This window comes from Pagrus major, chromosome 17 (assembly GCF_040436345.1).
Source record: "Pagrus major chromosome 17, Pma_NU_1.0".
In the NCBI taxonomy this organism is placed as follows: Eukaryota; Metazoa; Chordata; class Actinopteri; order Spariformes; family Sparidae; genus Pagrus; species Pagrus major.
Genome location: NC_133231.1, coordinates 5,919,794 through 5,932,885, shown reverse-complemented (window position 1 = coordinate 5,932,885; position 13,092 = coordinate 5,919,794). Strand labels below are relative to the sequence as shown.

At 42.7% G+C, this 13,092-nt stretch overlaps 1 protein-coding gene across 1 annotated transcript in view; it reads left to right on the top strand.

The window, feature by feature from the left end:
• The window catches only part of zfpm2a (zinc finger protein, FOG family member 2a), a 120,581-nt gene that overhangs the window by 75,203 nt on the left and 32,286 nt on the right, over positions 1-13,092 (top strand). The window lies entirely within an intron of this gene.

Sequence of the window (13,092 nt, the reverse complement as noted above, 5' to 3'; positions counted from 1 at the left end):
TCTCATGAAAGCACAAGGCTTCTGCTGCTATAATTGGGTCTTGACGGGTGTTAACCAGAGAGACACAGCAAAAATAAATACGTAAATAAAAAATGTGTTTTGGATTCCAAAGGGTGAAGGGAAGGGGCTCCATTTATCACTTTTCAAAAATGATTACCCCGTGACAATACCCCCAAAGCTGAAATGGAGCTTCTTCTCCCCTCAAAGTGAATAAGTGGCAGGAGTGGGATTTGCAACCCGGATTTTCAGTCTCCCAATTCTCATCTACTAATCACTAGACTGCACTGGGGAGTTATCCTCTTAACCGGCTACTTAACTTTGTGCTCTTTATCACCAAATCATTAAAGTTTTGATAAGCTGTTAAAGAAGATTATGCACTTCTTTAAAATCTTCTAATCTTTTTGCTCAGAGACTGACTGTACGAAACAAAAAAAGGGCAATAACAGGATTTTTCACTTTTTTTTGTGTGTTAAGTCTGGAGAATTTCCTCTGCCACTCTTCATACATGTATCCTCCAGATAGCATCACACGCAGCATCGTCACCTCAGCCTGTGTATCGCTGACAGTTCCTTTGTTTGTCACTTCCAGTTTGACCTTATTAAATTAAACACAATAACATCTGCAGACGTCTCCCTTGTGAGAGTTGTTCTGTGTTGTGCTTTATAAGTTCATTACAGTAAATCCTCCACTAGAATCTTCACACGCTTGCCAGCTGATGATGAATGATAATAGAGAGGATGTTGAATACAAAGAATTAATTTAAATCTCAGAGTACAAGTTAAATATCTCGTCACCTCATAGTTGCTGCGTCTGAAACACAATTAAGCAGACAAAAACAGCGTAAAATACATCAGATATTATTTAATTCTAAAGTTTTAGCATGTTTAGTGATGGAGCTATTCTATATCTTATCAGACAAATGGTTATATTCATTAAATGTCACAAAAAACTAGCTTGATTTTGGAAAAACTTCACTACTTTGCTACACTAAATATGAAAAATTCGATACTACTATGATACTACAATGTACAAAAAATTCAGGCTGTGCAATTCCATACTAGCTTTGTGGCAAAGTTGCTACAAAGCTTTGGATAAATTGGTTGGGTGTCCGTTTTTCTCGGCTCTCTACCCAAAATTGTTCCACATTTTGCTCCTGGCGACTTTTTTTTTCCCAGCTGGACTGGGAGTAAGTTCAGAAAGTGGTGAAAGTGTTTGATGCTGTTCAGCCGTTGGACACTTTGCGTCTAGACTCGATTTACGCCGTTCATTCTTCTTCATCGGGCCTCTTTTAAATATTCCAATCTGCATGTGTGGGCACCCTCTGGAGGTGACATTGAAATTGAATGTCAGCGTGCTGAAAATATCAAATCTTTGTCAAATTCAATTTTGAATTCGGCCTTGGTTCTGAAGCAGCGCTGGAGTGGTGTTTATCGTGTCGACACGAGCGTGGATCGACTAAAAGGAAGAGGCTCCAACAGGAACTTTCTTCCCACCTCGAAAAGCTGAGGCCCAGATTGTTTATATCTTCACCCTTGTGCTATTTCTCCTCTGTAGGCTGCTTCATTGCTCCCTGAGATGCGTTACTTATGGAAAACACTGAATATCTCAATACACAGTATGCTTGCAAAATATGTTTTGGCTCACGTTTCAGTGGTCTCGGCTTTCTTTATGGCTGCCTGCAAAGATAGTAGCAGTTCACTTTGGATGCTTGCCAGTGTGAATCTATGGGGGAGTATCTCTAAGTAAGGACTGGTGATTGGTTTGAGTGGCTGTAGCTTACTGTTGGGTGTTCTGTCCTATGATTTCTGCATTACATTTTGTACAACTGCTCATCCCCTGTCCCCAAAACTTGTCATTCAGGAAGCCAGGCAAATATGTGGAGAGGGAGAGAGGACAGGATTCAGCAAAATGATTCCTCTGAGAGTTGTATTCCAGCAGTGTGTTATGTATAATACATGCACCAGAGTGTGTAACAAGCAGTAGGGCGGTGTAGTCAGGTTCCCCACGGGGCGCCCCTGGTCATTAGCACCAAGACAAGCTAACCTTATAGTGTCAAATATAGATTGTTTTTTGGGGGTTTTTTTGCCTATTTATTGGGATCCTACAATTCCCATTTTTCCCATTTTTTCCCATTTAAAGGAATTAGAGGACTATCAGTAATGTTTGTCACATTTAAATGTCTCAAATTAGGATTCACAAAGATATTTTCATGAATATAAATTCCTCTTTGAATCCCTGTTCTTAAAATGAGGAGCAGGATGAGCCCCGAAGTGGAAGTGGAAAAACTGCAATATCTGTTTTTCCCAGGCTGTCAGCATGGCCCTGTTTGTTTTACATTAAACTCCCAGGAAGAGCCTTAGCAGCCAGCCATTACTAAAACTCTCAAGTCTACTACTGCGCTAACTCATTATCGAGAAATCCACCTGGAACTCCCACAATGCTCTCCTCCACACTCCGACAGTTTCTTTGAACCGCTGAAGTTATAGAAACAGGCAGCAAGTCTGCAGAGTAATTATATGTTACAGTAACGCTGGAGACTGAGGAGAGGGAGAGAGGGGGGATGGAGAGGGGAGAGAGAGAGAGAAAGAGAGGGAGAGAGAGAGAGAGAGAGAGAGAGAGAGAGAGAGAGAATGACAGACAAGGACCTAGAGGGAGAGAGCAAGAGATAGAAACCAGTGGAGAATTTTCTGTACAGATAAACAACAGATTGATAAACAATACATCTGGAAAGTTGGATAGATGTGACAGAGGAAAAAAAATCAGCCCCATTTTGATTTTTTTTTTTTTTCTTTCAACATCTCCCGGTTGAATATATTACAAATGAAGGTTCTGTTCAAATGCTGCAAGCCCGCCTGACTGGAAGAATTTTAGCAACTGTTTGGAGAGAAAATATGGCCAACTGGGATGCATTTGATGTAGTCAAACAGTTTTTTAAAGGATGAGTCTGGTGTTGTTCTATATTGAAGCCCATTCTTTCCTACTGAAGATGTAAATCTTTAAAAAGCAGGTCATGAATACATTGTTGTATGTTGTAAATATGGTAAACAATCTCCATAAACAGCTCAGCACTGTAGTTTTTAACAAATGTTACGCAGACAGGAGTAAATAATGCTTTTGTTCGGGACTATTTTCAGCAGCATATTAATACACATAAAATATTTACAGCAGAAGGATTTTGTATGTGGGACAGAAAGAAAAACTACTGTGCCCCTGTTGGTTGTACCCAGTGCATTGGTGTGGCTGAATTGTGTGTTCTTAAAAGTTGGAGCTCAACAGCACAGGAGAATATGATAAATCAGACTTTGGCTAAATGTTAATGTTTAAAAACAGGACTTGAGTATGTTGTTTCATTTTTTAAATAGGCTAAAAAAAATGTCCTTAAACAGCTGGGCACTGTAGCTTTTAAGAAATGTTCCTCAAACAGGAGAAAATAATGATTTTGTTGAGGTCTATTTTCAGCAGTGGAGTAATACACATTTAGAGCAGGAGGATGCTGTGTGTGGGACTGAAAGAAAAACTACAGGGCCCATGTTCGTCACAATGAAGAAAAATGATACCCAGTGCAATCGTGTGGCTGAATTATGTGTTTTTAAGAGTTTTTTGAGAACAATGGAGCTCAATAGCACAGAGGAAGTAGATAAGTCTTACTTTGGCTACACATACGTGTTAGTTTAATTAACTGTTTGTATTGGACTTTTTTTAAATGGAATGCATTGATAGGAACAAAAATCTAGAAAACCACCAGCATTTTGTAATTTGAATTTAGCTTAGTTATATTTTATCACATTTGCAGAGGAAACTTCACATTCCTGCAGCACACCACAGTCCCCTTAAATAAAAACCTCTCTACAGTGTACATTTGCTGAGATTACACAGTCAGATCTGAGTGTGCCATTAAAGGCAAGTTTCATTTTTAGGTCTAAAATACAATTTATGACTTCATTCATTCTCAGTGTGAGCCCTCATTGTGCTTACCCCATTGTTACCTGATATCTGAGCCCATTGAAACTATAGACACTCACTGTGACCACATTATGTGGCATTATTCAGAGGTCACCTAAACTTTTCAACTATAAGCCTCTTAAGCCAGACCACATTCAGATACAGCATGTCCAATAAGTCTCCAGAGCAACTTAGCCCATTGTTCGTGCAGAAATTGACCAATGTAACTAGGCCGTTTTACATAAGCCCGGACAGTGCCGAATTAGCCAACTCTCTGTGTCTTTGTATTATTTCATATTCTCTAAGTCTTCACAATCAGATCCTTTTTTATGCCTTCATTTGCTCTTTCCCCTGCTCCAGAGCTGTAGACCTCTGAGGCATAAGATGAACTAATATGACCTGCCTGGACAGATGTAGTATCTATTTGACTCTTTTTTTAATAAAGCGAGCCTTACAATGTTCTGCAATAGAGACATTTCCAGTTTTTCATCATCCCAGAAATGAAAGCGTAAAAGCTGCACTGTTTCCTGCGCTGCTCCCTGGCAGCATGCAGCATTAGACGTGGCGAGGAGAGGACTCTTACAGTTCAAAATGTAATTGTTCATTTCAACCCTCCTCTTTTAAAATGACTGCGGCGAATAGGAGGTGCGAGGGGTTATTATCTGTTATCTGGGAACATAGCGAAATAGTGTGACTGAATAATAACTAAACAACTGACACAATGTAAAAATTTCATTATCAGTGTATTAAAACAAAATTGTACCCTAAAGGAGTCCCCACCACAGCTCCGAGCAGCCGACTAATTATGTTTAATTAAAAGACAACAGATCAACAGAATCGTTTTCATTAGGAAATTATTAATGATTCCACTGCAACAATAATTGATTGCACTGAGCCACGCGATAACTCGGTACGGTCAGGCTGGAGTGAGTCGGGTGGAGAGGAGCGGCTGGTTTAGGCATTTGGCAGCTGTTGAGTAGCGTGTCTTGTAGCTGAAGCTTGCACATTAGCAATTGAGGAGAAGTTGTAAAGCTGGCTTTATGGAGAGGAGAGAAGGAGGAGGAGAGTGTGTGGTGGGTTAAGGACAGCAAAATCCAAATCATACGGCGATCTCAGAGGACTTAAGCATCCCACACATGTATTTAGGAGCACATAAAATCACACACATTTCAGTACACATGACTGAGAAAGGGAACACACACTCCTCTTATTATTTTCTCTCCCTACAAACATATTCAAGAGGGCGTTTTCTCTCATTTTCTTTTCTCTCTCCGTCTCACTCACAAGCATATAAACTACATGCACACACACACACACACACACACACACATACACACACACACTTCCATTCAGAGCCATGTGAAAGACGTCAGCTCCAGACGCTTCCTCCGACAGCCTTTTATGTGCATTGTTCTCCCGCCGCGCAGGCAGGCAGCTTCCCTGTGCTAGACACTATACCACAGCCACCAGACACCACATTCTGCCACAGCACCCACATTCGCTGCAAACACACTCGCGCGCAGACCAAACGCCATTACCCAACATTTGCATAATGGCTGCTGACACATATATGTCCATCTGCATTCAGCTTAGACTAAGCCGTGAGACAAAAACAACAATACCGGGAGAAAATGTAAAAGAAGTGATGGGCACTGATGAGGGACAAGATTTTCATACATCACCGTGCAACTTTAGGTTTTGTAGCTGTGGTCTGTGTGTACATTTTTTTGGAGTATGTGCTTGTGATTTGTGTTGTGTGCGTGTGTGTGCCGGTCGTCCTTGTATCAATGCCACGGAAGGTGTCAGGCTAATGAGCGTGGGCTGTCCTTAGAGCAGGAGGGTTTGGGCTGTGCCATTCACTCTGCATATTTAAATGCCTTGTAGAGCTTAAGCAGGCCCACTTTTCCATGTCAGGGCAGCGTTCAATCCTGCTGCGACCATTAATTATGATACCATTGTGCTCCAGTGTGGCTAATAAGAGTGATGTATTGCACCCTCGTGGCATTATAATCATCTGAGTGAAGTACCTGGACTACACTGAGCTCGCTTTAAGCACCATGTTTCAAAAAAAAAGGAAAAAAAATAACAGGGAGTGAAGAGGACGCTTCTTCCCTCCTCTTAGTCTCCACTGCTGGCTGCTCTGGTTAATGCTTCTACATGAGAGTGTGTCACAGATTTAACTTCTCTATAATTGTCTAATCAATGATGAGAAATGCTTTGGTATTGATCATGCAGGGGGGCTGATTGTGTGTCCAGGAGGGAAGACACACACAGAGTCACATTAAAAGCAGATATGAGTCATTGTTTTTGATAATTTCTTTCACTTTTTCATCCACACACGTGCACTCTCCCTTCCTGCACTCTATAAGAATGTCATATGAGTGATCTGCATTGCTTTCGCAGATGCCTTTTTAACACAGAACTGGTTAAGTGGATTTTGAGGAGCTGCTTCTTAATATTTGGAGCATGTCTCCTCAGTGCTGAATGTGTTCAATACAGATGGGAGAGGAAAAAAAGATCACATTTTATTACATTAATCACTGCAAGTTAATGTGATTATATGTACTTTATATTTCCCGTCTTAACTTCCTCTCCCTTAACGGCATAATCAATGACCGTTTTTATATTCATTGAAAAAGTCTGCGGATATGAAAATAAGCCTCTGCGAGGTTTTTTAATCTACTGCGGGATCTTGAGTCAGTAATTAAAGAGTCCATTCAGTGTGTGTCTTCTAAAAGCCCTTAGCCTGCTTTTAGGCCTGGGTATGATGCAGCCCACCGCCCCCATCTCTGCTGTGGTAAGTAGGTGTGAAAAGCATTGTCAGTGTGCTTCAGGATAAAGCCCTGCTGTTGGATGCCATTGGTCAGAGTCACCCCCCCAGACACACACACACAGACACACACATGCACATAAGATCCAGGAGCAGGTTGAGAAGAAAAGTGTATGTGTGTGTGTGTGTGTGTGTGTGTGTGTGTGTGTGTGTGTGTGTGTGTGTGTGTGTGTGTGTGTGTGTGTGTGTGTGTGTGTGCGCTGGAGAGGATGTAGGGGGTCGTGGAGGGTTGTGTGTCTCTGTGCATGTGTGTGTGCAGGGATAATCAGAGACAAAAGCTGAGAGCTGGAGAGAGGGGCCTTTCTGCACATCCACACAGCTTTTTTTGGAGGGGGGGAAGGTTGGTGCCTTTTTATCGGGCTTGAGGGGGGTCACAGTGTGTGTGTTTGTCTGTGTGTGTGTCGGAGAGAGTGAGCGAAAGAGATGGAGGGAGAGAGATAGAGGAATCACTGGGGTGGAGGGGTGTTTAGATCGTCAGTCAGCGTGATGGAAAACCACACGGTTAAAGTCTCTCTGAGGGTTGACACAGGACTGCAGCGAGTGGAACTAAACAAGTGAAACTGAGTCGAGGTGAAACTCTGATGCACTGAGGGGGAGAGGAGATGATCATACTGATCATATATGAAAGAAAAAGCCCACAGTGCAGGAGAAAAAAAGTACATGACAGTGGAAGAAAAACACTGATGCAGCCCTGAAAAAAACACACAACACTGACTGTTAGGATGATAACACTAGCTTAGAGGATAGAGTTAGAACAATTCCATTCAGGCCTCACAGCAGCTGGTGGAGCAGGATCCATTTTTCCTTTGATAATGTACACCCCTGCAAATCAATTTTTAGGTTGGGCAAAACATAATCAGATTTTCTCTGTAGAAATAGCTCGACACATTACGAAATTGTTTTGTGGGGTCGCCACTGTGTTCATGCAGGAGAACCCAGTGATAACCTTTATACATACCTTTGCAGCTAATCCATTTTATTGATTGTACATCCACCTGCGTGGGGAAAAAAAACACATAGCCCCATAGTCTTTAGAGCGCTGTATCAGTGTGATATCACAGTTTTTCTTTTCCCATTGCAACGCACAGAGGAGCACAACTGTGAGCAACCTCTAGCATTAGTACCTTATCTGTGGGTTGTTTTATCATCATATCTGGTCAAGGGATCTTAGTCGCCTTACCCCTCTTAAAGTCAAATGCCAGAGGTAAGGACACATAGGTATGCATGAGGAGGTTTCAACAGTGAGCTTCACAGGTCGAGTTGAAGACAGTTTGAAATGAGATACATGGTAAACATGTGAATAATGTTGCTAGAAGTATGGCTAAAACATGTTTCATCCTATACAGATATTTTAGAAAAGCTGCTGTTTTTAGAAATCAATTGTGGTTCTGGATGCCAGACCAAGCAAAGAGCAAAGTCACGCAAGGTTTCCAAACTACACCTAGAGACAGAGGCTCCCACCCTGTCCTTTACCAACAGTCAACATTGGTTTTCCTGAACCATGACCACTTTCTCTGATCTTAATCAAGATGTTTTAGTTGCCTAAACTTGCTCAAACCATAACCACCGGTGATGAATGAGACAACATTGGAAGGAATCCTTTTTGCCACAATTTTGCAACAAAGACAACCTCTTCTACCATTCTGGTATGAAGACTTGTTGTCAATCACCAGACAGGAACGTGATATTGGATGATTTACAAACAGCCAAGTGTTTTAAAAATTCTGGTATTGGATCTGTGATCAATATCAGCAGATAGCCTGAGGTGAGCTATTGGAATTAGTCAGACCGATTGATGAAATAAACTATGGTTAAGGATAGGGTTAGGCAACTAAAAGATTTGGTTGAGGGCAAGAAAGGAAACATTTGGTCAAGGTCAGGGAGGGTTATGCTTGGGGTTAGCTGAGAGGCAAATGTTAATTGCTTGTCTGGGACGGATTTAAACTCTGATCTTCTTCATGAAAGTCTGGTGCATTACATGCCCACCAACCCGACCCCCTTCTGCCCGACTACATACAAGGCGCACTGATTCCTGCAGTTGCACTGAAAGTTGGTAATGGATGTAAACTGTGAGGTGAGGAATCATTCAATGCAGATGTAATTCGTAGGGATCCAGATCAGAAAACACTCACAGGTTCTTTCAGAAGGTCAATGACAAACTACCTATTCCGTCATTTATGAATGAGGACTTATTTTCTGATTTCAATTATGTTAAGTGGCAGTTGTACTTATGTAACAACATTGTTTTTACATGTTTAGGGTTGTTAATACTTACGTCTTGTGTCTGTCTTCACCATGACAGTGATATTGGCTGCTTATGAGTCAAACCCTACCTCCTCTAGGTTGCTTTAGTGCCTGAGCTCTGCTGACCTCTGCCTGTCGGCACTGGGTGACAGAGATGGGTGCCCCTGTTCCTTGTGTGTGCGCTCGAGAGAGAGAGTGGACGGAGCAGCGGGCGAGCAGACAGGCGTGCTGTAGGTACAGTAGTGTGGAGGACTAGACATCAGTGTCGTCCAGGTCAGACAGGGCCATCCATTCTCTAAGCCCCAGGGAAGGGAGAGAGAGAACAAGAAGGAAAAGGAGAGAGAGTGGAAGAGAGAAGTGTGTGTGTGTGTGTGTGTGTGTGTGTGTGTGTGTGTGTGTGCGTACAGAAAAAGAGAGATGGGGGTGGGGTGGGGGGGCACTGATGCACTGTTTCTCTTAACTCTGTCAAAGCCACTCCATTGTGCTCCCCCGTGCAGTGAGTGGAAACCAATCTGTCATCGCTCCACTAGCCAGCATACTAGAAGAGGGCTAGACTGCTGGAAACACAAGTCTATTCAATGTGAAATGTAACTGGAATCTGAGCCCTTGGATAGCTGGATTGTAAAAAAAAAAAAAAAAAATTGATGTAAGATTTTTGAACCCCGCTCTCCACAGACTGTGAAATGGAAGCCGTGAGTACAGTATTTGGGTCTGCGCAAGATAGGTTTCACTCTCGTATCTCTCCCTTTTTCACGGAGAGGTGATTGACATGTTTTGTTGATGGAACTCTATCCAAACCATGTGAGGTTTGCATAGGCATGAAGGGCTCAGTTAAAAACCTCACACAGACATCCTCACTCGATATTACCCAGCAGAGTTGGCCTCCTTTGTTTAAGATTTGATTTTTTTTTCTTTCTGGCATTGACAATATTTAGACAGTCACAATCACAGGGGGGTGACTGAGTAATGTCTTCAAGTCAAGGTTTCAGCGCTCTTTTTCCCACTCCATATCCATGTTTTCCTCATACCTGTCACCTATAGAAACCCAGCATCACCTGACCAGCATAGAAAACATGGCCACCTCTCCTGATGCCCTGAGCTTGCTAAGCCTGCATACTGTTGAATAGTGGCTACTAATGCTATGTTCCGATGCCATTTGGAGTCACTTCTTCCCCTCTCCTTGCAGGAATCCCCCTTGCGCCATTTTCCCTGTAATCTCCCCACTCCTCTCTCTTATGGGGTGGCTCACCCGCTGCTCCCACCACTATTTCACAGCCCCTCTCCTTCTTACAACCAGCACCTCCACCATTTTAATCCCTTTGACCCAAACCCTGTGTGTTTCCCTGTATCAACAGCTCCTGGAGATTACATCCTGCCTGCCTCCTCACCGCTGTGTGCTTCAGTCACTGTGGCTGTAGCTGGCTAGTGCATGCTAGGGTCTTAGTCAGACACTGCTGGGCGTGATAGCCACTGTGGCTAGTTAGCTTGGTCGGGGGTTTGAAGGCAGAGTGCAGGCAGCTGGCAGAAGAGTGAAGGGTGGAAGAAGCTGCACTGGATACAAAATCAGAGCAGCATCAGAGGGTTCGGCCCTCAGGGGACACTTCAGAAGAGCTGTAGCCTCATGTAAAAGTTTGGAGGGAGGAAGATAGCTGATTGTTGAGTCTCATGCAGGTCGTCAAATACAGACACTTTGGGATGGTGGCTCCAACCTGAGACCCAAGTCAGAGCATAGGTGTTTGATGACCTGGATACTGACTCTTTCAGTTTCCAACTCATCATACTGACGCTTTGGGTTTGTGGCCAACCCAATCAACCAACCCAAAGCATCAGTATTTGACAAGTTGGGAATGAGACTCAATAATCAACAGTCTTTAACTGGATAGTTAAAGGACCAGAGTGTGGGATTTAGCAGTGAGGTTGCAGATAGCAAGCACCTGATCACACCTCGTCTCATCCTCCCTTATAGTGGCTGCTAAATCCACAAAAAACAAGAAAAGGCCTACCATTTCTGCCCCTAAAAGACCCCAATTCCTACACACTGGATCTTTACATATAATTAATATTAAAAACACATTCTAATGATGTTAATATTTCAGGCAGATCTATGGTGAAATGTTAAGTAACACACAAGTTCTATAGAGTGTAATGGTACAGGCATCAAACCACTGGGTTAATCTTAATATTTCACTCAGTGTGAGCATCATGTTACTTCAAATAGGTGCTATAACAGATACAGAGCACATGTGTGATATTAGCATTCAGTTCACAAATTTTGTTTTCCTCAAATTTAAGCTGCTTCAGGGGAAATTAAGAGGAAATCAGGGTTCAAGAGGTCAAAGGAGTTATCTTGAAACAGCCTGTCAGGATCCTTCGTTGCCTTTGCATAGCTTGTCAGAAAAGTGAAGCAGCCGTCAGGAGAGTTGGAGCCGGTTCTGTCGCTGTGCTGAGGAGCAGCCTGCGCTCACAGAGGGCCCCTCCTCTTTCATGTAGTGTTTCTGGTAATGGGTTAGGGCTTTATTGATGTGAACTTATGTGATCATTGCATAAAGAACTACCATTTCTCTCTCTCTTTCTCTCCTTCCTGCTCAGTTTTCCTGTGGGCCACATTAAATCAAGCCTCCGACCTAGACTCTAGTTAAATTAAACCCTATCAGCATGTTGCCCTCTCATATCGGAGGACGGGCCTTTATATAGACGGCCTGTAAATGGTGATTAGTGAGTGTTTTGATTAAAATTCAACCACATGTGTGATACTCTGGTGGAGCCAACCACCTCCTTCTCTCCCTCCCTCCTCCTGTCTCTGCCTCCCTGTGCACAAACATGCATTGAGACATACATGCACACAAACATCCACACAGACCCTCCCTCTCTCCCGGCTTCCCTGCCTCTGTCTGTCTGGCCTGTTCTCATGGCTCAGCAGAGTACAGGGCTGATTTAAGGGGTCCTTACAAATGGGAAGGTTGCAAGTGGAGACAAAACCCAGAGACAAATCACACCACAGCCGTCTCAAGGTTTCTACTAAACCTATTCAACTGGAGGGAAGCAGCAGAACAGTGAAAAATATACACACACTCCATCCTGTCAGAACGCTTTTGGCTTATCTTGAGTGACTGTCAAGGCTGGGAATATCAGGGAATGGACAGAAATATATAAAATTAATAAGCCGCTGGATGTTGTCGGGAGTTATGATGCTTCATAAATCCTGGTTTGATCATTGCGGACAAGGCTTAAACCCACAGCTTCCTAATGCGCACAGCAGTGTTTTGGACTGGATTTTATTCTGTTTGGGAGATAGAAGCCCTTAGCTGGCAAAAGTAAGATTTATCATCTCCCTATCCCCCCTCTTTCTTTCATGAGTGACAAATATTAAAAAGAAGGCCTGAGGGAAGTTGGCAGCCATTACCACCTTTAATAGAAGGGCACAGGCGTAGCAAGGTGAAACTGGGGCCAAAGGCAGAGAAATGCTATTCAAAGAAAAGAGAGAGAAGCGGGAGAGGAGAAGGGGGAGAAATTGGTACTAACTTATCAGTTGTACTTCCTTTGTCGGGTCAGGGGTCTTGGAGCTTTTGTTTGTTTGTTTGTTTCTCATACTGAAAGGATGGATGCTATCTCTCCCGCCATCCAAGCAGGTCGCCTCTGTCGAGTGCTGCAGGTAATATTTCATGTCAGGAATTAAGCAAGCTTACCCACCGACTCCTTTCTACAGTTACATGGCCACCCCATCCATCATCGTCCCCTCTTTCTCTTCAGAGGGCCGGCTCCACTGACGGAATGTAACTAAGTACATTTACTCAAGCACTGTACTCAATTACAGATTTTAGGTCTTCATTTTAGTTTTTCTATTTCATGACATTTATCCACCAGTTGTTACTTTACAAATAAAGATTTAATATAGCAAAAATATGATAACTATCCAACATATAATTTACATTGAATATAGACTTTGGGCTTAAACATTTAGTACATTAATGAATTGGCTGATTAGTCAGTCAACACAAAATGAATCAAACAACTGTATTGATTAATCATTTTCATGCGAAAATGACAAACATGTTATGGTTTCATTTCTTCTCAAA